The 23,816-nt window shown below is 38.5% G+C and overlaps 1 protein-coding gene and 1 long non-coding RNA gene across 12 annotated transcripts in view; one reads left to right on the top strand and one right to left on the bottom strand.

Moving 5' to 3' along the window:
• LOC5571891 (uncharacterized protein CG43867) overlaps nt 1-23,816 on the bottom strand; it is a 534,531-nt gene that overhangs the window by 223,866 nt on the left and 286,849 nt on the right. The gene's annotated exons all lie outside the window — the stretch shown is intronic.
• Nucleotides 8,667-9,169, top strand: LOC110677751. The gene is made up of 3 exons (XR_002501166.1): nt 8,667-8,710; nt 8,791-9,046; nt 9,113-9,169. It is a non-coding gene; the product is annotated as an uncharacterized LOC110677751 (long non-coding RNA).

Below are 23,816 nucleotides of genomic sequence, written 5' to 3'. Positions count from 1 at the left end.
TAGGAGTTTGGCTTTGAAATACTCAAACAAAAAATTCTAACGATAAGTATTATCGCTTCAATGAAACAATTATCTGTTTGTTTTAAATGTGTAGACCAGATAGCCGTAGCGGTAAACGCGCAACTATTCAGCATGACTAAGCTGAGGGTCGTGGGTTCGAATCCCACCGGTCGAGGATCTTTTCGGGTTGTAAAATTTTCTCGACTTCCCAGGGCACAGAGTATCTTCGTACCTGCCACACGATATACAAAAAATGGTCATTGGCATAGTAAGCTCTCAGTTAATAACTGTGGAAGTGCTCATAAGAACACTAAGCTGAGAAGCAGGCTCTGTCCCAGTGGGAACGTAACGCCAGAAGGATAGGAAATGTGTAAACAACTCAAGGAATAAATGGTAATTTTGTTATAATTCCACGAAAATCAAGAATGATTATCAAATGATCTGAAAGTGGCTTTCATCATCAAAATCAGATATTAAAAATGATCTATTTGAACTTAAGAAAAAAAAGACTCCCTAAAATAGGATTCAGTTTAATGAACATCCGAAACGTACTCGTGTCATTACGACTGCTCGTTGTGCTGTAGATTTCATTCCCATATTACTCCGAAGATCTTTCCATGAGTATGATTTGAGATTTTTTATGAACTCTGTAAGTAATTCTTCCAAGAATTTGGTTTAAGATGCCTTCAAAATTTTGATCTGGAATTTTTCTAAGTATCAGGAATCCGTCCAATAATCGTTTCATGTTTCAAAGAATCTACAAGTTCTCCAGAAATTTGATTTAGAACATCTTCAAGAATTCAAACCATTTTCAGAAATTCCTGGAGTTTTTTGATTAAGTTTTCCAGTGAAATCTTTAAAGAATTTTTCCAATCATTCATCAAGGTCTCCAGGAAAAGATCAAGAAAATTGTTAGATTTTTTGTTGTAGAGAATTTTGGGGAATCCACAAGGAATGTCGAAATCCTAGATTCTTGATAAAGCAGTTTCTAGAATTGTCTTAATAAATTGCTAAAATAACTGAATAAAAGAACATTCGAATCTCTGAATAAAGTTTTACAAGACATTTTGAAGAAATTGAATGAAGTTGAGAAAAATTCATTGAGACTTTGAATTTTCATTTAAAAAAATAAAATAATTTGGTTCAAACATTATCCAACAATATTTTTAATGAATGCTGGGAAAATGCGGAGAGAATTCCTGGAAAAAAATACTAAGGAATCCCATGTCAAATTTAGCGAGGAATTCTTGGAAAAGTTTATAAGTCCGATTTCATCGAACAATGCCTGAAGAATTTTTGAAGCAATTACTGAGAGTAATCGTGAATAAATTAAAAAAAAAAAGGGTTCTTATGAAAATGTTTAGAATAAACGAAAAAAAATTGAGTAGGAATTATTACACAGTTTCTTGAAAAAATGTCAAAACGATTTTTTTTTTCAAAAACTCTGGAATAAACCTAAGTGGAAGAGCTCATGTAGGATCTGTGCGAAATTTTCTAGAAATAATAAAGAATCAGTTGGAAAACAACTGGAGAAAATCGCTAGGATTTTTTTCAGGGTAATCTGTGAAAATTACTGCAGTTTTTTTTTAAACCTTTGTGGAAGCGGTGGAGTGCTCAAAATTTTCACATTGCAGCTTAGTAAAAATAAAATATATTAGGATTTAATAAGAAAAAGGATCGATTGTATGAAAACATTCATGTGACATTCTGTGAACATATCATTTGAATCGGTTAACTAATAACTGAGATCTAGCTTACCAAAGTTGGTCATTTTGTATGGAAAATCAAAAAGTTGCAAATGTTTTGTTCAATACTGTATGTATTTTTCATAAGAATTTCTGCAGGACTATCATCAGAAATTAGTTCAGGTATCAATTCAAAGTTTTCTTCGAAGTCATTCGCTCCGAAGATTTCTTTAGGAGATCAAATAGTAATTCTTTTAGGGCTTCCCAAGTAATTTTGTTCAAGATTCCCTTCGAAATTTAAGCCTTCAACCAGAAATTTTCCTAAAAGTACCTTACGGAATTACTATTCAAGGCAATTTACAGTTCCCGGTCGATGTAAGAAATATGGCAAACAAATTTATATTGCCTAAATTGAATCGTGACAAAATCCAACGCTTCTTTTTATTCAAACTATTATCACCGTAATAGTGACCATGAATTAAATTCATCTCAAAAAGGCTAAGATTAATAGGATTGATGACGGAATATGCATTTCCGTGTTGCCAAAATCAAACTTTTGTAGAAATTCTGGATAAACTCCAAGGATCTAAGGAAAATTTCTGAACTCTTAAGGGAGTCTTGAAAGATTATCTAATGAGCATAAAATATTGAAAAAATAATAAATCTAGTACCTTGGTAATATCCTGCAGAATATCTTGAATCCTTTGAATATTTTACTTGAGAAATTTCTTGAGCAATGTATTGCAGAAGAAATCCGTGGATGGAAACTGGAGAAATTTCTGGAAGAGCATCCTAAGAATCCCTTGTTAGTTCGTGGAAGAGTTCTCAATACATTTTCAGGAATAATCCCTGAAAAAACTGCTGGGAGAAGACGCGAATAAAAGCTCAATAATTTGAATATTGCTGGAAAAACAATCGTAAAAAACAGCGTAGAAACTTATGAAGGAACGTTAATAGGTTTCATGAAATACGCCCTTAACGATTCGTTCAACATTATGGAATAGTTCTTTGTGGACTTTATTCGAAGAACTCTTATAAGAATCTCTGGAAGATCTCATAGAGTACAACCAGAGAAATCGGGGAAAAATAAAAAGAAAAATCTCTGGTGGAAATAGTCCCTGTGTAAATTGCTGGATTTAGTAGTTTTGGAATGCATAAGAATTTCCTATTGCAAATTCTAGAGAAATTCTTCTGACAATCATTTGAAATAAGGCCCAGATAAGGTAAACGCGCTGCTATTCAGTAAGACAAAATTGAAGGCGTGGGTTCAAATCCCACCGATCAAGGATTTTTTTTTCGTAAAGGTTTGTTTTTTACACGGGGATACGCGCCGTGTAAAATAATGCATGCAAAAAATAAACCGTTTTAATTCCGGGATCCATGCAAAATCTGTTCATATTTATACTTGTAAAAAAATCGTGTAATTTTCGAAATCCGTGCAAGAAAACATCGTGATGATTCCGAAAATTGTGTAAAAACCCTACATAAATCGTGTACAAATTTTACTGTATTTGTACCTGACACACGATATACACATGCAAATATGTTCAATTGGCAAAGAAAGCTCTCAGTTAAGAACTGTGGAAGTGCTCAAAGGACCACTAAGCTGAGCAGCATGCTCTGTCTCAGTTGGGACGTAACGCCAGACAGAAGATTCCTTTGACTTGCATCAGAATAGTGACCAAGTCTTTAAAAATAGTATTTAGCTCTGCCACTAGCTCAAAACGACTAGCATCACTCAAGTCGAAAGCGGCTTTTCTCCAATGTTCCTACTCGCAATACAACTAGTTTCCATCTTCAAGTGATCACCGGAAGGACTTGCAGTAGCATCGATTCGAGGTTTGAGATTCTTTATCAAACGCATCACGAGATAGCAGGCGCCAACGATTCACTTGGGTGAAAAAAAATCCATTTTCCATCATATTTTCTGCTGTCGTTGAATTGCTTCCATCCACCGAACAGGTCCGCGAAAAGCATTCATAACTAGAATGATACATCCGTCTTATGATTTCTTCTTTTTTAATAAGGTGGATGATTTAGCTGTTCTTACCAAATAATACAAAAAATCCTCCAGTTCCAAGCACCGTAATTCCTAACGGATCAGAACAAAAAATTCGAATCTGCTACCAAAACAATAACAAACTGATTTGTTTTGACGTTTCGTGGTTCAGAATTGCTCCGAATGTGTTTGCATATGTGGTAACACTTTTTCGCATACGAATCGTATACGAACAAGTTCGAACGAAAACAAGAATACCATTTTCGAACTCGTTCGAATCGATTCGTTCGTACGAATAGTAAATACGGTCGTAAACAAGAATAAGGGTGTATATCCTGAAGTCTTGCAGCTGGAATCTATTGAAATATAACCGAAATTCTTACAAAACTTCTGAAGTTATCGCCACAAACAATCGATGAAATATCCATCAATCACATTTAAAATGATTATCCTCAAGTTCTAAGCTTTCCAACTAGAGGCACGTGCATCGCTTTCCTTCCACACTAACGCCTTCTGCATGTCGTGTTGCACAACACATCAAGTTTGATTTCGATGGCTTCGAATTCACTAAGATGCAAATAAAATTTCAAGCATTATCATGGTCACATAACTCAATTAAAACCAAACATCCGTCCACAAATCAACAACAAAACTACAACTTCTGTGGGATTTATACGGAGCTCAAGTACTTCCAGATGAACTACATGCACTGAGTCTATTTAAAAAGTAAATGGAATGTCAAAGCTTGCTGGCCGCACGTTGCCTATGAACTAAGGGAAGCTAAAACTTTTTCTTTTTTGCGACCGGTTGGTGTTGTAGTATTGATTGCTGTGCCATCGATTGCCAATACATTTTTAATGGCATTCTATGTGTCACAATGCTCAATCGTGAATATTTGATTCGATAATGATAATCATCCGAACTTCTACTTCCGTCATTAACACCACTACAACAGTCTACAATCGAAGCAACCTAGCCGCAGAATGATTGCCTCGCATATTTTCCGTTGGCTTTTCCCAGTGGCACTTGGCCTATTGGATACCGAAGTTGCACAAATTTTACTCCACTCAAAACCCTTAATCTGCGAATCGGATTATGCCGAATACGTCTACTATCACGCGAATCTGTCGCAACCATTGAGCTCTATTTTGAATCAGTACCTTTGGAGGTCGTCCACATCTGTAACGGTTTTCTCCGAAGTCAGCTATTACCAAGAAATAGTTCGTCCGTACGAATCGTGCTCATTGCTATTTGTGGAACACTTTCCTATAGCAAATGCTTCCGGGTTTCGTGCGATTAACCGAAAACGGGTTGTGACGTCTTCAGCCGCTTATGATCACGTCCATGAAGTATTCATCAAGCACAACATCTACGATGCAGTGTTCTTCGTTGTTGGCCAATCGCAGTTGGTCATTCGGCATTACAATCGCTATCGGAAACAATATAGCCAATGGACGACGCTGAAACACAATCCCTTTATCGAAGCAACCCGTGATCTAGCAGGCTCGCTTATGGCCGTCAAAGGATATACCAGTTCAGATTTGATGTTCATCGATTTCCTAGTGGCCAATATGAATGCAACCATTGGCGAAGTAAGAGGGTACAAAATCGGGTTTGCTATTTTATATCGTATCTTCGACTACGGCTCAATGTACCATCAAATGTATATGCATCAAACTAAAGGTATTCAAGCTCTGGTGCCAGTTTTGCACGAACCCAAACCGATGATCTCCATCCTAGTGGATCCATTCGATGTCGAGACCTGGATCGTGATTGGGGTCACGATCTTAGCCACTGCTTCCCTTCGCTTATTTTATTCCCGAAGATATAATGTATGGGAGTATCTTACAAGTGTTCGGGAAATTGTTGCAAATTCAATTGAGAGCTCACCATTGCTCTTCTACCGGCAGCTAGAGCGGTTCAACATAGGTGTTCTCAATCTGTTGAACGTAGTTGTGATGACAGCTTACAATTCGCTGGTAATTTCGTTTCTGCTCAACACCCGCTACTTTCCGGAGTTGGACACGTTCGATCAGGTGAATAAAACTTGTTGCTGGGAATCGTCACATGCTGCCAATGTCTTGAAGTTTCACGTATCGAACAACTGTCTATCAAGTTCGAACGAATCGTACAATTCCCCTAGAAGCCACAAAGATAGATATCTTTGTTATTTCATCGATACCATCGCTGAATTGACGGTGGGCGAGTTCATGGCAGTTAATAGCTATCGGCGGTCAGAACTGGTGATACAAACGGAACCTGTAATGGCAATCTCCAACGAAGACGTTGGACTGATCGAGTGGATACTGTAACCGTTCGTAAAACTTTACTAGAGATTATTAGCAAACTCGGTGGCTTAAGCGCCACTCTCAATGAGAGACCACCAGTCGTGTTCAGATTTGCCCGACGTTTAGAGACTATTTCCACAGACAAACAGACGTCACACTCTCACCGATGTCCATCGACCACCTTTTTAACGGCCGATTCAAATATATGGTAGGTGGCCAATCCACCACCCGCAGCGCTCGCATCGTTTTTGTTCGCGTTTGACGTTTACACACTACCGCCATCTGTTGGTCCATCGGCCAAACACACCAATTTTAGCATTGGGCGTACATGTCAGCGTGACTATGTTTTTGATCGGGATTTGTTCTAAGTGTTACGTCTGTTTGTCTGTGCTATTTCTCTCTGGGAGAGTTTTGAACGGTTCTTGGTAAACAACACTAGAAAATCCAACGCAAGAATGACTTTTACTCCTCCACAGCCTTAAAGCTTTAGGGAATTCAGAAGAGGATGCTTACTCAAATGAGCTAATAAACGGAACGAAACGTAATGTAAGTTAGCGAGTAGTTTTATTTAAGCATAGTTAAACGTAACGGAAAAAGTAACTAATCTTTCTTCAAACTGTTTATTTTTAGGAAACGATTCACCATTCATTCGGATTGGACTAGCAAAAACCGTACGGAATGGAAAAGAGCAAACATGGCCATGTAAAATAAGCTCTTGACGTACCTGCGCAGGATTTTGGCGTTGACTCGATGATGGCTCGTTGACGGGAAACGAAATGTCGACTCCGCAGACTCGATGGGATGGCGACGATCGACCTCAGCGATGGCGGTAACGAGATGGCGACCACCGGCGTGTCCGTGCTGCAAATTGGCGGGCAGCGATGACTTGACCCGCGTGCAAAATGGCCGGAATAACGTTGCGGAGGGAGTGGCGGCTGGAACGGAAGCTTCCGATTTCGGATCTCGAGAGTGAGACGGCGATTGCGCCGATTTATACCCGGGACGATCCGCTCCTTCCAATAGAGAAGCACGTACCCAACGACCCGGCTTCGCGTACCTGTCCGCTAATCCGAGCGGGGAGTAATGCAGCCCTATCTTTGGGTTAGGATCGAGGTTCGCGGCGTGTAATTGACGTCACGCTTCGACGAACCGACCTCTCGACGAAATGGTCCACAAGGTGTAACGTGATGGGACCTTTACCTTCGGTAATTGGCGTCCGAAGGAGAAAATTCGCTACAGAGCACTTTAGCGACTTCACTCACGCCTCCGTTTAACTACCTTTCAAGGCGGGCCTTTTGCACTGCACACGGGTCTCAACGATGAACGGACTACCAAAATTATCGATGAACGAAACTCACGATTCGGCGGTGACGGATGCCGAATGTCGACGTAAAAATCCAGCCGTACGGAAAAAGCGCAGAGCGCTGCATGTCCAACGCGAAATCACATTAGTTTTAAGTCTTCATGCTATTAATTAAATATAATTACCTTTTTCCGTGTAGAAACGTAATAAAATCTTTTGAACAGAAACGCGAGTAATTTACGGACCTCGGTCCTCTAAAAGATGAAAGAAATACCAAACGTTTAACACAACTTCTTGCACAAACTCACTCACTAACTTTTACCTTGAATTTAGAAAATCACTTCGAACTAAAATTCAACTTAAACTTCACTTTAACTGAGCGTATTAGAATACTTGATTCGCGCACTTCTGTACTCCAGCCAACTTCGTAGCGAAATGAACGAGTTGAAGAAATTCTTGCGCCAAGAAACTGCCTCTTCTAACCGTCCAACTATTCACACAATAAGCAACTATTATAGAAAATCGCGCCAACTGCTTTTGCATGGCGCCGGGTAGGTATGGCGACAAATCTGAATTACGCCTGTAGTCCGCCAAAATGTGTACATGGCGCTTTGCGAAGCTTTCATAATTCGTTATGGCAAACGCAATCCACATACGCTTACGCTACATGGATCGCTGCATTTTACGAACGCAAACAAAATATTTTTATTCAACGCTATAAAAACTAAAATCATTTTTTTGTTTTATTTTTTTTTTTTTGTTTATTATTAATGTTTTTAAACTACAAAAAACGTAAAACGTTACATCACCCCATCCATTTTTATGAAAATTTGATCAAGAACTTGATCAAATTTTCATAACTTACAAAAAACTTAAGCGTTGCAACTCCACAAAAACTTAACTGAACTGAAAAAGTAACATACACTAAGGTCATTCATTCATCAACGTACAAATTCTATTCAATAATCTCTCTAGCTGAACTCAACTGAACTGAACGTAATGTAAACCATGATCAAACAACGGAAACTTCACCGTCAATCACTTGATCACTCAACGAACTGCAATTAAATGCAACATCAAAACTCATTTTGACACAATCTGCATTTAAAATTGCTTTAACGTAATCCTTACAGGACCACAATACGAATTCTACCCATCAATTTGAAACTTGACGAAAAACATAGAATTCTAACCAAAACTGAAAATTAGAATATCGAACAGACCTATAACATCGCATGAACTACTTTGACAGCTTAGCGAACTGTCACTGTCATCCGCGCGGTCGCTCTGGATGTGAAAAAGACTATGCCATCCCGACAAACGTCAAATCGTCAGAGTGGACAAAGCAAAACAGTGAAGCGGACCGGCACGACAAAAAACCAAAGAATGGAGTGGAAAAAAACCTGCAGACTTATTTGATTTACATAAACCGGGGGTGTATTTCTAATATTTTGTTTTTATATGGCAAGTATATTATGGTTTTAAATGTTTCTCTTTCTTTTTCTTCTCCAACAGGTGACACAAACGACGGAAATCTGAAATTATGCAAACGGAAGGAAATTTCTAGGACAACGGACTTGGACGACAAACTTAAGGACAAAATGGTGGAATTCTCGTGAAAATCTGCAAGAAAATTAATGATTGCACCAATTGAAATATGGAGGAATGCTACTAATGAGGATAATTTGGACTGGGGGAAAAAAAAACTAGCCGGAAAATGGATGGACTGGATGAAAACAAACTTTCTCTAGGAGGCTGATTAACAAATGAGGTAAGAAATTAATGAATTCGCGATCAAAACAAAGCAAAGTTAGTAAATTGAAGTTTTTACTTTTAGGACGGAGAACTATCAGCGGAAAAACAACAATCATATTCACAAGTAGAACACTAAGAGCTTTGGGCATACGATGACAACAGAAGGACAACGACAACCGAAAACAACAATTGTATGGTGAGAAAAACATAATGTGTAATTTTAAGCAATTAATCTAGATTTTAAGTAACTGTTAGGGCTAGGTTTGCGATTTTTTGTATTTTACTAACACTAGTTTTGAATACACCTATTTACCATCGTTTTTGGTGGATTTGCCTGATGTTTTTTGTGTTGTTCTTGTACATTTCGATTTTACTCTTATGTCATAGCTTGAACTCCTTTTTCTCTAAAATTTCTTTAAAAAATTAGCGTGAAATATTCCTAAATTGTTGTTATTCTTATCTACCAGTTCGTAACTGTCTCCTAAAGTTCTTTTAACGTAAGCTTCGATGTATTTAGGTGCTAATTTAGCACAGAAGTCCTTAGATTTGTCGGATTGGGTTGTATTTTTCTTTAGAACCTTTTCCCCTACCTGATATTGCGGAGCTTTCTTATTGGATCGCAAATTATAGTATTTCGATTGTTTTTGATAAGCTTCTGCTAAGTTTTTCCTTACATTTTTATACAATTCCTCTCTTTCTTCCTCACTTAAGGTAGTATTAGGTGATGTACTTCCATTTCTTATATTTTCGTACTCTTTTCCATTGGAAATCATGTTACGACCAAACGTAAGAAAGTATGGTGTGAATTTTGTGGAATCGTGGACTGAATTGCGTATTGCACATGCAATTTCCTGTAAGTTCTCAGTCCATTGTTTGTGGTTTCCCTTCAGTGTAGCTCTTATGGCTGTTGTAACTACTTTGTTTACTCTCTCAGTATTATTTACCTGAGGGTGGTACGAAGGTGTTAACCAGTGTTTCACCCCATGCCGTTTGAGTAATGTGGCAAATTCCTTTGATGTAAACTGGGAACCATTATCCGTTAAAATTATTTCTGGTACACCAAATAAAAGGAATATAGCCTGTTCCAAAAATTGAACAAGCGATGATGCAGTGGCTTGTTTGAATGGTTGAACCATAATAAACTTCGTAAACACATCTGTGACTACTAATAGACAAGTACTCCTTCCTTTGCCTGAGGGAGGAAAAGGGCCAACGTAGTCAAGCGTGAGAAATTGCCATGGATAGTCGCAAGATTTCTTTTGTGAGCCCATAAGCGGAGTTGGATTCACGTTAATCCCTTTCGAAGTTTTGCACGCTAGACATTGTTTACAGTACTTCTTAACATCCGAAGCCATTTTTGGCCAGAAATACTTCTGTTTAAGCGCATTGAGAGTCTTTTCATAGCCAAGATGAGCAATATTGTGGATAGACTCAATCAATGGTTCCCTTTCTGCTAAAGTGGGGTAATATCTCCACTCGAAGCGTTTGTCTGAGAATTTTGAAAAATCGTCGACTAATTTGTAAATTTTATCATCTATCACCTTAAAGTTTTTGTAGTCTTGAGGTTGTTTCTTGATATTATCAATTAGTTTTTGATGTTCGTCGTCAATAACTTGAATACTGTCTATTCGTGATAGGCAGTCTGCTAGTACATTATCCTTTCCCTTGCGATATTGTAAGGTGAAATCGTACGATTGCAACTTAAGTGCCCATCGAAGAAGCCTCGAATTGGCATTTGCGGCCGTAATTGAGAAGAGCCATGTTATACTCTTACAATCTGTTACAACAGTAAAGGTGGTTCCTTCAATATAATGGCGGAAATTTTCAATTGCCAAAAGTACTGCCAGACACTCTTTTTCTGTGGCAGCATACTTTCTTTGAGTGCTGGATAATTTCTTGCTGAAATATCCAATTATACGCTTTCCATCGTTAAATTGCTGTAATAATGCAGCTCCAACAGCTAACTGTGAGGCGTCAGTCTCTATAATAAAAGATTTCGTGTAGTCTGGGTTCGCCAATACTGGCGCCGACGTTAAAACTGACTTTAATTCATCTAGCGCAAGTTCAGCTTCGTCAGTCCACTTGAATTTCTTGGATTTTTTCAATAAATCCGTTATAGGCGCTGTTAAGTGACTATATCTGGGTATGAATTTCTGATCTCTACAGTCTCTCCAAGCGTGGCCAGCTTTCTGACAGTTCCAGCAGGTTAGTGGAGACCTCTGTTGTCCTTCTTTTCGCTCTGTGAAAGACTGACGCTGTTCGCGATTATTTGCGATTGGTTTTTGAAAGTTTCTTTGTGCTTTTTGTACAGTTTGTACAGGAGCCTCGTCTTCCGAATAGTCGCTCAAAGAATCTTCATTTGCCTCTAAGTGAAGAACTTCACTACGATGACTATTCGGATATCTATAAAAGTTGGGATCACTTGCGTCAATCTTATGATTGATCTTGATCAAATGTTCTAGGTCTTCAATGTCCATAATTGACAATTTTGATCTGTAGTGAGGTCGCATATTCTCCCATACCAATTCAAATAAAGTACTCGAGGAAAAAGGTCGTTGAAGGCATTGATTCAATTTTTCAACTTCCGTGACGTATGCGATAAACGTCTCTCCTTTACGTTGCTTCAATTCGCGTATTTGGGCCTTGATACCTCTATCGCGATTTGGATTTCCGTATCGGAAACGTATTTCGTCCTCAAACTTGCTCCATTTATTAAATCTGTCCTCTCGGGTAAACCACCAATCGTAGGCTTCTCCCTTTAAACGATGGTGAATGTTTTGCAATAGTTCCTTCTCGGAAACTCCTTCATGCTTTGCAAGTTTCTTGATTTTGTAAAGAAAATCTTCAACTTGCATCGATCTATTATCTCCGGAAAATACTAAATTCCAATTCTCTACTCTGGATTTTCTGTAGCGAGCAGTAGCGCCTACTGAAGAGCTACTTGACACTGAAGAATAACGTCTGTGTCTCCTGCTCCTACTACTACTCCGCTTAATAAACCTTCCTCTATGATCCCTCTCAGAATCACTTTCCGACTCACTGTAGTATTGTCTACGCCTAGACGAAATTCCTATTTCTCTATTACCTTCCCTATCTTCCATTCCTCTTCTATTTGATCGTGTTTCTCTAAAGTTTATCACCGGGCTCAGCGTCCTATCACGCTGTGATCTATCAACTCTATGATTTGTGTACTGAGTATCTCTAAAACGGTAATTTTTACGCTCCTTCTCATAACCGCTCTCATCTCCTATCTCGCTTTTCCTCCCGTTATCTAAGTTCGCTTCTCGTTTTGTTGAGTAATTCCCAAAAACTTCTTTCCTAAAAACAAATCTTCCTTTCGTACTATCATTTTCTCCTGATTCAGATTCTTTATTCTTATCTAAATCTCCATGATATCCCCTAGAATTCATTGAAACTTTCTTCTGCGCTCCTTTCCCATCACACTCACCGCATTTACAATTAATTTCTGAACACTTTAACTCAAGTTTATCAAAATGGAGGGACTCGAAAGAGCTTCGAATCGACCTCCGTGGTGTCTTTAAAAGGGCACCAGGATCGATTAAACGATATTTCAAATCTATATCCTTATCCTCACCTAACTGTTCCTTGCTCTTGAAATCTTCCTCTTCTCCTTTCTTAGAATTCACAGCTGAATTAGGATCTGGATTTCTCCATGAATCACTACCAGAACCTTTCCTACCTGTATCTGTATCCTCCTTACCAATTTCTTCTCGAACGTGCTGACCTAATTCTATGAGAATCTTCTCAATCTGCTCACATGCTTCTTTCCTTGCGATTGCTTCCTCCTCATTTTCCACATAAGAAATAGAAACCCGAATTAAAAAGTGCCTCAATCTCGATACTAAAGCTCTATCAAACTTCTTTCGTAATTGCCCTACTATCTCTTCTACCACTTTCGCGATCGTTTTAATCTCCTCCGAATACTTGATTACGCTTTCATGAACGACATTATACTTCCTATCTTCCTTGAATAACCTTCTCAACAATCTCTTCTTGTCCTCCAAATTCTCTCTTCTATCAACCGTTTGTTTGCGGAGACGTAACTCAAAATCGACTTCCTCCTCCAACAAATGATCAACTGTCGGTCGAATGTATGGACCAGCCATTTTTAACTCTCAAAACTCAGTTCAAAATTAGCGAAATCTTCTAATTTTTAATGAGAAATACTCAATTCGATGATTCAAAAAGGAAATCCAAAAAAAAATCTTAGGGAAAAAATTAGAACTAATGTAGAAAAAAGAATCAAAAATACCTAGGCTAGAAAAGTAGTTCAGTTCAGTTTAAATTCAATTCAGATTAATTCAATTATAGAAGGAAAAATTCAAATTAAAAACTTAAGGACTATTAAAAAGTTCAATTCAATTCGAAAACTTAAAAACTAGAAAGTAATTCAACAGAAATTTCAATTCAGATCCTTAAAACTATAAACAAAATTTTATTCAAAGTAAAAATAAGGTTGGCGATCAAAATTCAGTTCAAAATAAAATTCAAGTTCAGTTCAGTTTAAGAATTAAATTCGAGACCTTAGAAACTACAAACAAAATTCACTTCAAACTTATAGCTAAAAAAATGTAAAATAATAAAATTCAATTTCAAAATTTCTGAGAGAATAAACTAAAATTCAATTTTAAAATTCACTTTTTTCAATTTAAATAGCTTTTGAAAGAAATGCAACGTTTAAATTTTTTAGTTGGGCGCCAATGTAACCGTTCGTAAAACTTTACTAGAGATTATTAGCAAACTCGGTGGCTTAAGCGCCACTCTCAATGAGAGACCACCAGTCGTGTTCAGATTTGCCCGACGTTTAGAGACTATTTCTCTCTGGGAGAGTTTTGAACGGTTCTTGGTAAACAACACTAGAAAATCCAACGCAAGAATGACTTTTACTCCTCCACAGCCTTAAAGCTTTAGGGAATTCAGAAGAGGATGCTTACTCAAATGAGCTAATAAACGGAACGAAACGTAATGTAAGTTAGCGAGTAGTTTTATTTAAGCATAGTTAAACGTAACGGAAAAAGTAACTAATCTTTCTTCAAACTGTTTATTTTTAGGAAACGATTCACCATTCATTCGGATTGGACTAGCAAAAACCGTACGGAATGGAAATGAGCAAACATGGCCATGTAAAATAAGCTCTTGACGTACCTGCGCAGGATTTTGGCGTTGACTCGATGATGGCTCGTTGACGGGAAACGAAATGTCGACTCCGCAGACTCGATGGGATGGCGACGATCGACCTCAGCGATGGCGGTAACGAGATGGCGACCACCGGCGTGTCCGTGCTGCAAATTGGCGGGCAGCGATGACTTGACCCGCGTGCAAAATGGCCGGAATAACGTTGCGGAGGGAGTGGCGGCTGGAACGGAAGCTTCCGATTTCGGATCTCGAGAGTGAGACGGCGATTGCGCCGATTTATACCCGGGACGATCCGCTCCTTCCAATAGAGAAGCACGTACCCAACGACCCGGCTTCGCGTACCTGTCCGCTAATCCGAGCGGGGAGTAATGCAGCCCTATCTTTGGGTTAGGATCGAGGTTCGCGGCGTGTAATTGACGTCACGCTTCGACGAACCGACCTCTCGACGAAATGGTCCACAAGGTGTAACGTGATGGGACCTTTACCTTCGGTAATTGGCGTCCGAAGGAGAAAATTCGCTACAGAGCACTTTAGCGACTTCACTCACGCCTCCGTTTAACTACCTTTCAAGGCGGGCCTTTTGCACTGCACACGGGTCTCAACGATGAACGGACTACCAAAATTATCGATGAACGAAACTCACGATTCGGCGGTGACGGATGCCGAATGTCGACGTAAAAATCCAGCCGTACGGAAAAAGCGCAGAGCGCTGCATGTCCAACGCGAAATCACATTAGTTTTAAGTCTTCATGCTATTAATTAAATATAATTACCTTTTTCCGTGTAGAAACGTAATAAAATCTTTTGAACAGAAACGCGAGTAATTTACGGACCTCGGTCCTCTAAAAGATGAAAGAAATACCAAACGTTTAACACAACTTCTTGCACAAACTCACTCACTAACTTTTACCTTGAATTTAGAAAATCACTTCGAACTAAAATTCAACTTAAACTTCACTTTAACTGAGCGTATTAGAATACTTGATTCGCGCACTTCTGTACTCCAGCCAACTTCGTAGCGAAATGAACGAGTTGAAGAAATTCTTGCGCCAAGAAACTGCCTCTTCTAACCGTCCAACTATTCACACAATAAGCAACTATTATAGAAAATCGCGCCAACTGCTTTTGCATGGCGCCGGGTAGGTATGGCGACAAATCTGAATTACGCCTGTAGTCCGCCAAAATGTGTACATGGCGCTTTGCGAAGCTTTCATAATTCGTTATGGCAAACGCAATCCACATACGCTTACGCTACATGGATCGCTGCATTTTACGAACGCAAACAAAATATTTTTATTCAACGCTATAAAAACTAAAATCATTTTTTTGTTTTATTTTTTTTTTGTTTATTATTAATGTTTTTAAACTACAAAAAACGTAAAACGTTACAATACGCGTCTACGCTAATGTATTCTACGCGGAGAATGCTCTGTACAAGTCTATGGAACCATTCGAGGGCTTCGCCACTCATCCAAGCAATCAGGATAAACCGATCGCCGTCGGGGATCTTACGTTGATGTGGCTCGCTTATTTTTGCGGATTGAGCTTAAGTTTGGTTGCGCTGATTGGCGAGTTAGTATTCTACTACTTCAAACAGCAAATGCTAGGTAGGATTTATGTAGAATAGTGTGGTAACGCTTGAGGACTCGCTCTGAGAAAGCGAAAAAGAAAAAAAAATAGAAATGAGAAAAAAGAAGATATTCTGACTTGTACCGAATAAGAGAAATACAAAGAGATCAGGAGTTTAGTGATAACTAACAGAAAAAGACGTGTTTTTATTGAAGTCATTTAAGCCTTTACATCATACTCCTCCCATTTTGTCAGGTACTTCCTATAGGAAATTCGGTTAAAGTATGTTTCGTCCACAATACACTATGGGGCTCTACACCGTTTTGGTTTTGTATGGAATTTTGACTTTTACTGACTTTGAGGTTTACAAATTTTACGGAAGAGGGAAAGACGGGAAAGACTTTTGAGCAGAGCTCTATGGACCGATGCACGAGTTCACTAATTTGACGTTTGAGCGGTGCCGAATTCACTGGTTTCCATGGTCACATAAATAACACGGCACCGCTAAAACGTCAAATTAGTGAACTCGTGCATCGGTCCATAGCTGAAACTAGCTTGCTGAGATTATTTTTTCATGTGGTCGACTTTCAGTCAAAGTCAACCCGGGAGCATCATGACAGCTGCAGTACAACGTCAGTGTACCGAAAAATGTTGGTCCGTGGTACTGTCAAACTTAATGAAATCGTGGAGTGAGCTCAAAATAGGGCGTAAACTAGAATTATGCTGATGGACATAAAAAAAAGTTTTACAATTTTTGTTGAAATGAATGGATTTGTACGGCCATCGGGAAGATTTTGTATGGCCCACGAGCGAGTTTTGGATAGTGGTATGATGTGGTCCGCATGCTGTAAAGTTGCTTATAATAACCGATCCTATGTTTACGAAATTATTGTTTGACCTCTTGGCAATTCAAACCAAGACTAGTTTGTTAGGGATCGTTCAAATATTACGTAACACAACAGGGGGAGGGAAGGGGTCTTTTGTAGTGTAACCACAGACAAACAGACGTCACACTCTCATCATTGTGCATCGACCACCTTTTCAACGGTCGATTCAAAAATATGGTAGGTGGCCATTGGCCAATCCGCCACCTGCAGCGCTCGCAACGTTTTTGTTCGCTTTTGACGTTTACACATTACCGCCATCTGTTGGCCTGTCGGCCAAACACACTGATTTTAGCATTGGGCGTACATGTCCTCGTGACTATGATTTTGATCGAGATTTGTTCTAAGTGTTACGTCTATTTGTCTTTGGTGTAACGATCCATACAATAAATTGAAAACTTCCATACAAAATCTGTTACTCCAGGAAGGGAGGGAATTTAAATTGGCAAATTTCTTCGTTACGTAATATTTGAATCATCCCTTAGATATTTACGAGGACTATTAATTTATGGAAAATTTACTATAGTTATCCAGCTTTTTACGAGCGCTAATGGCTGCCGCCAACAGGCTTGCTTTCTGGTAGGGATTGGTCGATTTGACGTTTGGCTTGGGTCCGCTCAATATGGACTGATGCACGAGTTCATTAATTTGACGTTTAAGCGGTGCCGAATTCACTAGTTGTCATGGTCACGTAAATAACACGACACCGCTCAAACGTCAAATAGTAAACTCGTGCATCGGTCCATAAAACGACTCAAGCCAAACGTCAAATCGACCGATCCCTACTAGAAAGCGAGCCTATTTGCGGCAGCCATTAGCACTTTAAAAAATCTGGATAAGCTTGAAATCAAGATCATATCCAGCTTTTGACTCGCATTTTCTTTTGCGGTTTTGAACACTTTTTTTTCTCACACTCACCCCCATATATCTAAGTTTCAATCAGATAAACTTATTGGATGAACTTTCCAGCTTTATACGAGCGCTAATATCACCAAAAATGAGCCCACTTTTATAAAAAAGAGATCCAGTGATCTGACGTATGACATGGGTCGCTTGGTATGGACTTATCCACCGGTGCACCAAATTTACTCAGTGCGTGAATTTTGACACTTGACCGAAACACGTGGGGAGCATTGAGCTCAATGAGAACATAAACTAAGGTGTGGAAGAAGAAGTAATGGCTATGTATTAGTAAAGAGAAAAAACGTAAACAAAAATAACTACGTCACTAATTTAGACGTCTTCTTATGGGAGCTCGCTTGCTTGTAGTTGTGAAACATTTTGCACCGTACACGGATGTCACGCACACTAAATGTCTTCTTCCTCACCTTGGTATATATTCTCATTGCATTGAGCTCTTGCCGAGCGGTGTCACGAACATATGCGCAAATTTGCTGGTAGAAAATACTGCTGTTTGATTTTGCTGGGAACAGCTGATCTTTGTTTATATTTTCCACCAGCAATTTTAGGGTAGTGTTGGTGACATGTGACATGTATGAACACGAGCGCAGAAAAAACTATTGAGAAGCGTGACCCGCTAAAGTGTCAAAATCATTAGACCGAGTGAATTTATCAACCCGGTGGACAAGTCAATTGACCGTACCCAAACCAAATGTCAATGTGTTGGATCCCTACACGGGAAAAAATTCTGTGGTAATAATTACTATTGTAGCTGACTACGCCCATTCTTGAAACTACCATGGAATTTTAGACCAATTTACTATGTTTACGGTACATCCCACCATATAACTGGTACATTTGACAGAAATAATTTACTACAATTTGATTTCGACTACAAACATGGTAAAATCAAGCGCATTTCTGGTCTGCTGAAAATTGCCGGTGCGAGCGCTTAAGTTAACCCCCTAAAAAAGTGATTCTTACCGCACAATTTTTTTGCGTGTAGGGGGAGATCCCCCAGTACCGGACACTTAAGCCACTAAATTAATAATTCGAAAAATATTGATTTTATGGGCTCGCGTTACCCATTTATGATAAATATTATCATTTTATAGTGTACAAAAATAAATTTGAAAATATAAATATGAATTTTGACATTGAGTTTTGATGATGTATTTTAGTACCAAATTGATCGATCTTGAAAGGTGGCACCCAATACCGGACACGATCTGGAAATGCCTTGAATTCTGTAAATTTGAACATCATTGAATGTGTACACTATAGTTTATAATTACCAATTCAATGCAATTGCAACATTTACAAAAATAATTTGAGTTTTTCTTAGTTTGCAAGATGCCTATCAAAAACCTCTTTCATATATGATGAAAAATAGCACATTTTACGATGGTGTTATAAATGTTCATTCTTCTTAATTTTATTGCACGTTTGATACCATGGTCGACGGAACCCATGAAAAATGAAAGTATTTTGAGACACTGATGCAATAATTACAAAGATATCATATAACAAATCAAGCTGTCCGAAACTGAGGGACAGGAGGTGCCCAACCAAAATTGAAATTTGTCCATATTTACTTCAATTATGGTACAAAATACATTCATACTATCAAATTAGGATTATGTTCGATCATGCTTGCGGGATCCAAAGTATTTTTTCATATTCAAAATAATTACTAAATAGGCTCAAGAATCTATGACAAAAGGTCGAAAGGACAAAAGGTCGAAAGACAAAAGGTCGAAAGGACAAAAGGTCGAAGAACAAAAAAGAAGGGACAAAAGGTCGAAAATGTTTTTTCAAAGAAGGAAAAATTTCCCACCAAGTAAATCATTTTCGACCTTCTGTCCTTTCGACCTTTTGTCTTTCAACCTTTTGTCCTTTCCACCTTTTGTCTTTCGACCTTTTGTCCATAAACCATTTCAAGGATGTGTTATTCTACGCAAACATTAGTCTACATAATAGCTTTCTTTTCTACTAATACACCATCTTGTTTGGACCATGATTTTTCAATGTTTCGACTTTGTCCGGTATTGGGTGCTGTCCAGCACTGGGGGATATTCCCCTACCAGAAAGTGAGCTAACTTTTGGCGGCCATTACCACTTTTGAAAAGCTGGATAGTTCATCCACGGTCTTCTTTTCTTCTCATTTTTTTTTTCGATCTAAATATGTTTACGTAAAATGACATCCGCACCAACACGAATGTTCACCGGATGAACAATGCGTGGATGAATGTGCAACGAAATCGTTTATTTTTCTGTATACATACATTTTTATACATTTTTCTGTATGCAGTAAAGGTTTTCCTCTCGCTGGAAGTTGCAGCGTGACGTCATCGTACAATAGTTCATAGGCTTATTTGATTGAAACTTAGATCTCTGGTGGTGAGTATGAGAAAAAGAGTTCAAAGCCGCATAGAAAAAAAAAATCTGCAAATAAAAAAATTATCACTTTTTGACTTGATTTGATCTCATTGAAACCCGTTCAAATAAAAAGACAAAGACACCGTCCTCAGCCATTTAGCTGCACAAACTGTAACTTAACACTAGACAACGGACAAGCATGCTCTAGTGGCACAGCCGAGAAACATTCCTGACGGAAAGTTTCAATAGCTGAAGCGGGAATCGAACCCATACCCCATGACACGATGCGCTTAAATGCCTGACAACACTAACCGCACGGCCACGAGGCCCACAATATTTCTTTTGAGAGCAGAAAAGCGATCCACAAAATCAGTTAGGCTGTATTGTGAGTAATTTCTCATGGATTACTTTCCCGCAAAATAAAGCACTAACAGCCCGCATAATTATGAACCATACATCTACTGTTTCCCATTGAATCCACAACAATTAACAACAGTATTCGCATAATTCGGTGTAAAATTAAAAATAACAATAAACCAACAGTACCATAAACGGGTTTTACAGTTCGGGGAATGGTAATTGCACAAATTACAATGTGGGGAATGGGCGGTTAAGTTATGTAACCATTTAAAAAGGTCGATTTTGTCGAACAAAATTTTTTCGTTACAATCTACTGTAATCCAAACAGGTAGAGAATGGTTGAACTTTATAATTTAAATCAAAACAAATACTGTATATGTAATTATCGTTTAATTTTGAGATATGGTATTTAACCCAAGAATTATCCCTGTTGTGATTAATCAATGAAAAATGAATGGATTTGATCTTTTATGCATTTTTATTCATATTAGAGCAATTACACTGTAAAACAGATTGCGCTTCTTATTTCACAACTTTTTTTCGCCGTTCCAAACTCTGGGATTCTTGCTCACACAATCCTGGGCCTTGGAAGCACGTTTTCTCAGCTAGAAGATTACGGGAAGATCTGTAACGGTAATAATTTGTTGGTTTCATTTCTAGGTCACTGCAACAGCACATCCTGGAAACAACAAATTGGTGCCCGTTAGAACTTGGATCTAAGTTACACAGAATAAATTCTTCTTACCTGCGATATCTGGATATGAAACAGGTCACTTGGGATCTAGCTCACAAGCCTTAAAACAGAGGGAAGAAGCTTGAATCCTTCTCAAATAAAGATCCGCCACTTGAAAATTTATATCCGCACGAGTTTTTTTTCACTCCTAAACCAAACAAAACAAATGGCGAAACGATGAAAATATTGTAGGTACTTCGCTCACAAACACTAAAGCGAGCAACTGTTTGCCAAACTGGTAAAAATAGGTTGCATACGGTAAAATGTAAATGTGTTAGTGTTTTGCGATAATGACCGTTTCGCAGAATGTCAAGTAATAATTTTACCATTTCTTGCAGATTTGAAACTCTGTATAATTTTACAATATCTGGACAGTATCTTTTATTGTTACTGTTTGGCATACATCACGCAAACCATTTTTAAACGTCTTAAGCCTTAGACTGAATACAGTTCAACATAAAATCAACTGTTCGGAGTACATTAACCTTAACAGATAAATGTGATTAATTGTTTTGAATGTAAGGCGAACTGTGATTCTCTATGCGGGAGGTCATTTAATCTTTTCACCGAACGAATTGGTGCGCTCTTAAGCTCATTTGGTGCTTAAACTTGATGATTTTATTAAATTTATTTCCATTGGCAGACGAAAATATCAGATTCGCCCTTATTTCATTCCATGCCATTCGTTGTTTTGCATCCGTCAACAACGAAACAAAATTCCGATCTGCCATAGTGAAAAATCGTGCCGGCAGCGATGGATGGCCCCATTGTTTACGTTGCAAGTAGGTACGTGAAAATTGCGTTATCTGTCACTGCGCGGGGGGGGTTGGTCAAAGTGGAGGATGTGACCAAGGTATTTAGAAGGGAGGTAATTCGATGTGTCAAATGGAGCATTCCGCCATATGGACCAATGCACGAGTTCACTAATTTGACGTATGAGCGGTGCCGAATACACTCGTTGCCATGGTCACATAAATAACACGGCACCGCTCAAACGTCAGATAGTGAACTCGTGCATCGGTCCATTGGAAAAAAGGGTGACAACTGGCAGGTTTGTTATGCTCGATCAGGTCAGCAAGCCATGAAATTAAAAAAGTTTGACTTTTACTGTGCGCCCTGTTTTCAAATTGCCCGTGAGATAGAGCGAGACAGCACCAACACACGGCGCACAGTAAAAGTCGAAAGAACAAAAGATTTTATGGCTCGTATAGAGGCGCCTAAACGAGTTTTTATTAGCCGTGATTATCAGAATAAATATAATATAAAAATTTGAATCAAAGTTGGTTTATATAGTTATTTGTTACTTCTGAGAGGAGTTTTGAATCAGAGGATAGACGAAATTTGGAGTTACGTCCTTTTGGAAGTGTAACCATTGAAAATACTAATTTCCTATAGATTAATTCGGCATTCTTTTAAGCAGGCATTCCGTTAGGCATGTTCAAATGGTTTTAATGACACATTGCACTTATATGTCGCCAAAGTCTTTTACAACTGATTATTATTTCAAAGGCTCAAGCGCAATGTTCGTGTCATTATTATTATTCATAAAATATTGTTTTGGCCCAACTAGCGACCTTGGGCCTTCCCTAACCGAGTGGTTAGAGTCCGTGGCTACCAACCAAAGCCATACTAGAGGTGATTGGGTTCAATTCCTGGTCGGTCCAGGATCTTTTCGTAATGACAATTTCCTTGACTTCCCTGGGCATAGAGTATGTTTGTACCTGTCACACGATATACGATACAAAAATGGCAACTTTGGCAAAAAAAACTCTCAGTTAATAATTGTTGAAGTGCTCATTGAACACTAAGTAGAGAAGCAGGCTCTGTCCCAGTTGGAACGTAATGCCAATAAGAAGAAGCAGAAGCTACCGGCTATTGCGGCTAATTTTGTACTGCTTCAGAACATAAACTTCAATTGCTGAGTAATGCACAATTGACCAAACTATAGAACTCTAGACCACTGTCAATACTTGTGTGATCATTTGTAGCATACATTACTACATTTGTATTTTTCAAAAAATCTACAATTTCACCATTGGGTTTCTCGGTCTTTTCGATTTCACGAACACGTAAGAGCTCTGTATGAATACAATAGTATTGTTCGTTTAGTTGAGGAATAGATTATCGTGCACATCTTCAACGAAGAAAAATAAATACTCACACATCAGTTTATATGGCACTTTCATAGAAGCACGCACATTGCATTCAATGTACAATCCAACATAATGCGTTACATGTGCGTTACTTGTTGGTTTTGTTAGCTACGACGCCATCCAATATATGGCAAACATGGTGGGAGAATATTTTGGTGGGACAAAATTATTTAGGTGTGAGTCTATTGGAGGGCAAAATTCTCAATAAAAGAATTGTATAAATCAATCAGTCCATTCTCATGGTAACTCGTGAAGAGAAAGCCTCAACACTTGAAATATGCTTAAGAAAAGTAAGAAAAATTCGTTATTATTTGGTTTAATTGAATTTAAAATCATAACACTTTCAGAGCTTTATGCTACATGTCTCCCTTGAAAATCAAACCACAGACAAGCAGACGTAACACTTAGAACAAATCTCGATCAAAACCATAGTCACGAGGACATGTGCGCCCAATGCTAAAATTTGTGTGTTTGGCCGACAGGCCAACAGATGGCGGTAGTGTGTAAACGTCAAACGCAAACAAAAACGATGCGAGCGCTACGGGTGGTGGATTGGTCATCTATCATGTTTTTGAACCGACCGTTAAAAAGGTGGACAATGATGAGAGTGTGACGTCTGTTTGTCTGTGATCAAACTCTCTTGAGAAAATT

This window comes from Aedes aegypti, chromosome 3, assembly GCF_002204515.2.
Source record: "Aedes aegypti strain LVP_AGWG chromosome 3, AaegL5.0 Primary Assembly, whole genome shotgun sequence".
NCBI lineage: Eukaryota > Metazoa > Arthropoda > Insecta > Diptera > Culicidae > Aedes > Aedes aegypti.
This window is presented reverse-complemented; position numbering and strand designations above follow the sequence as displayed.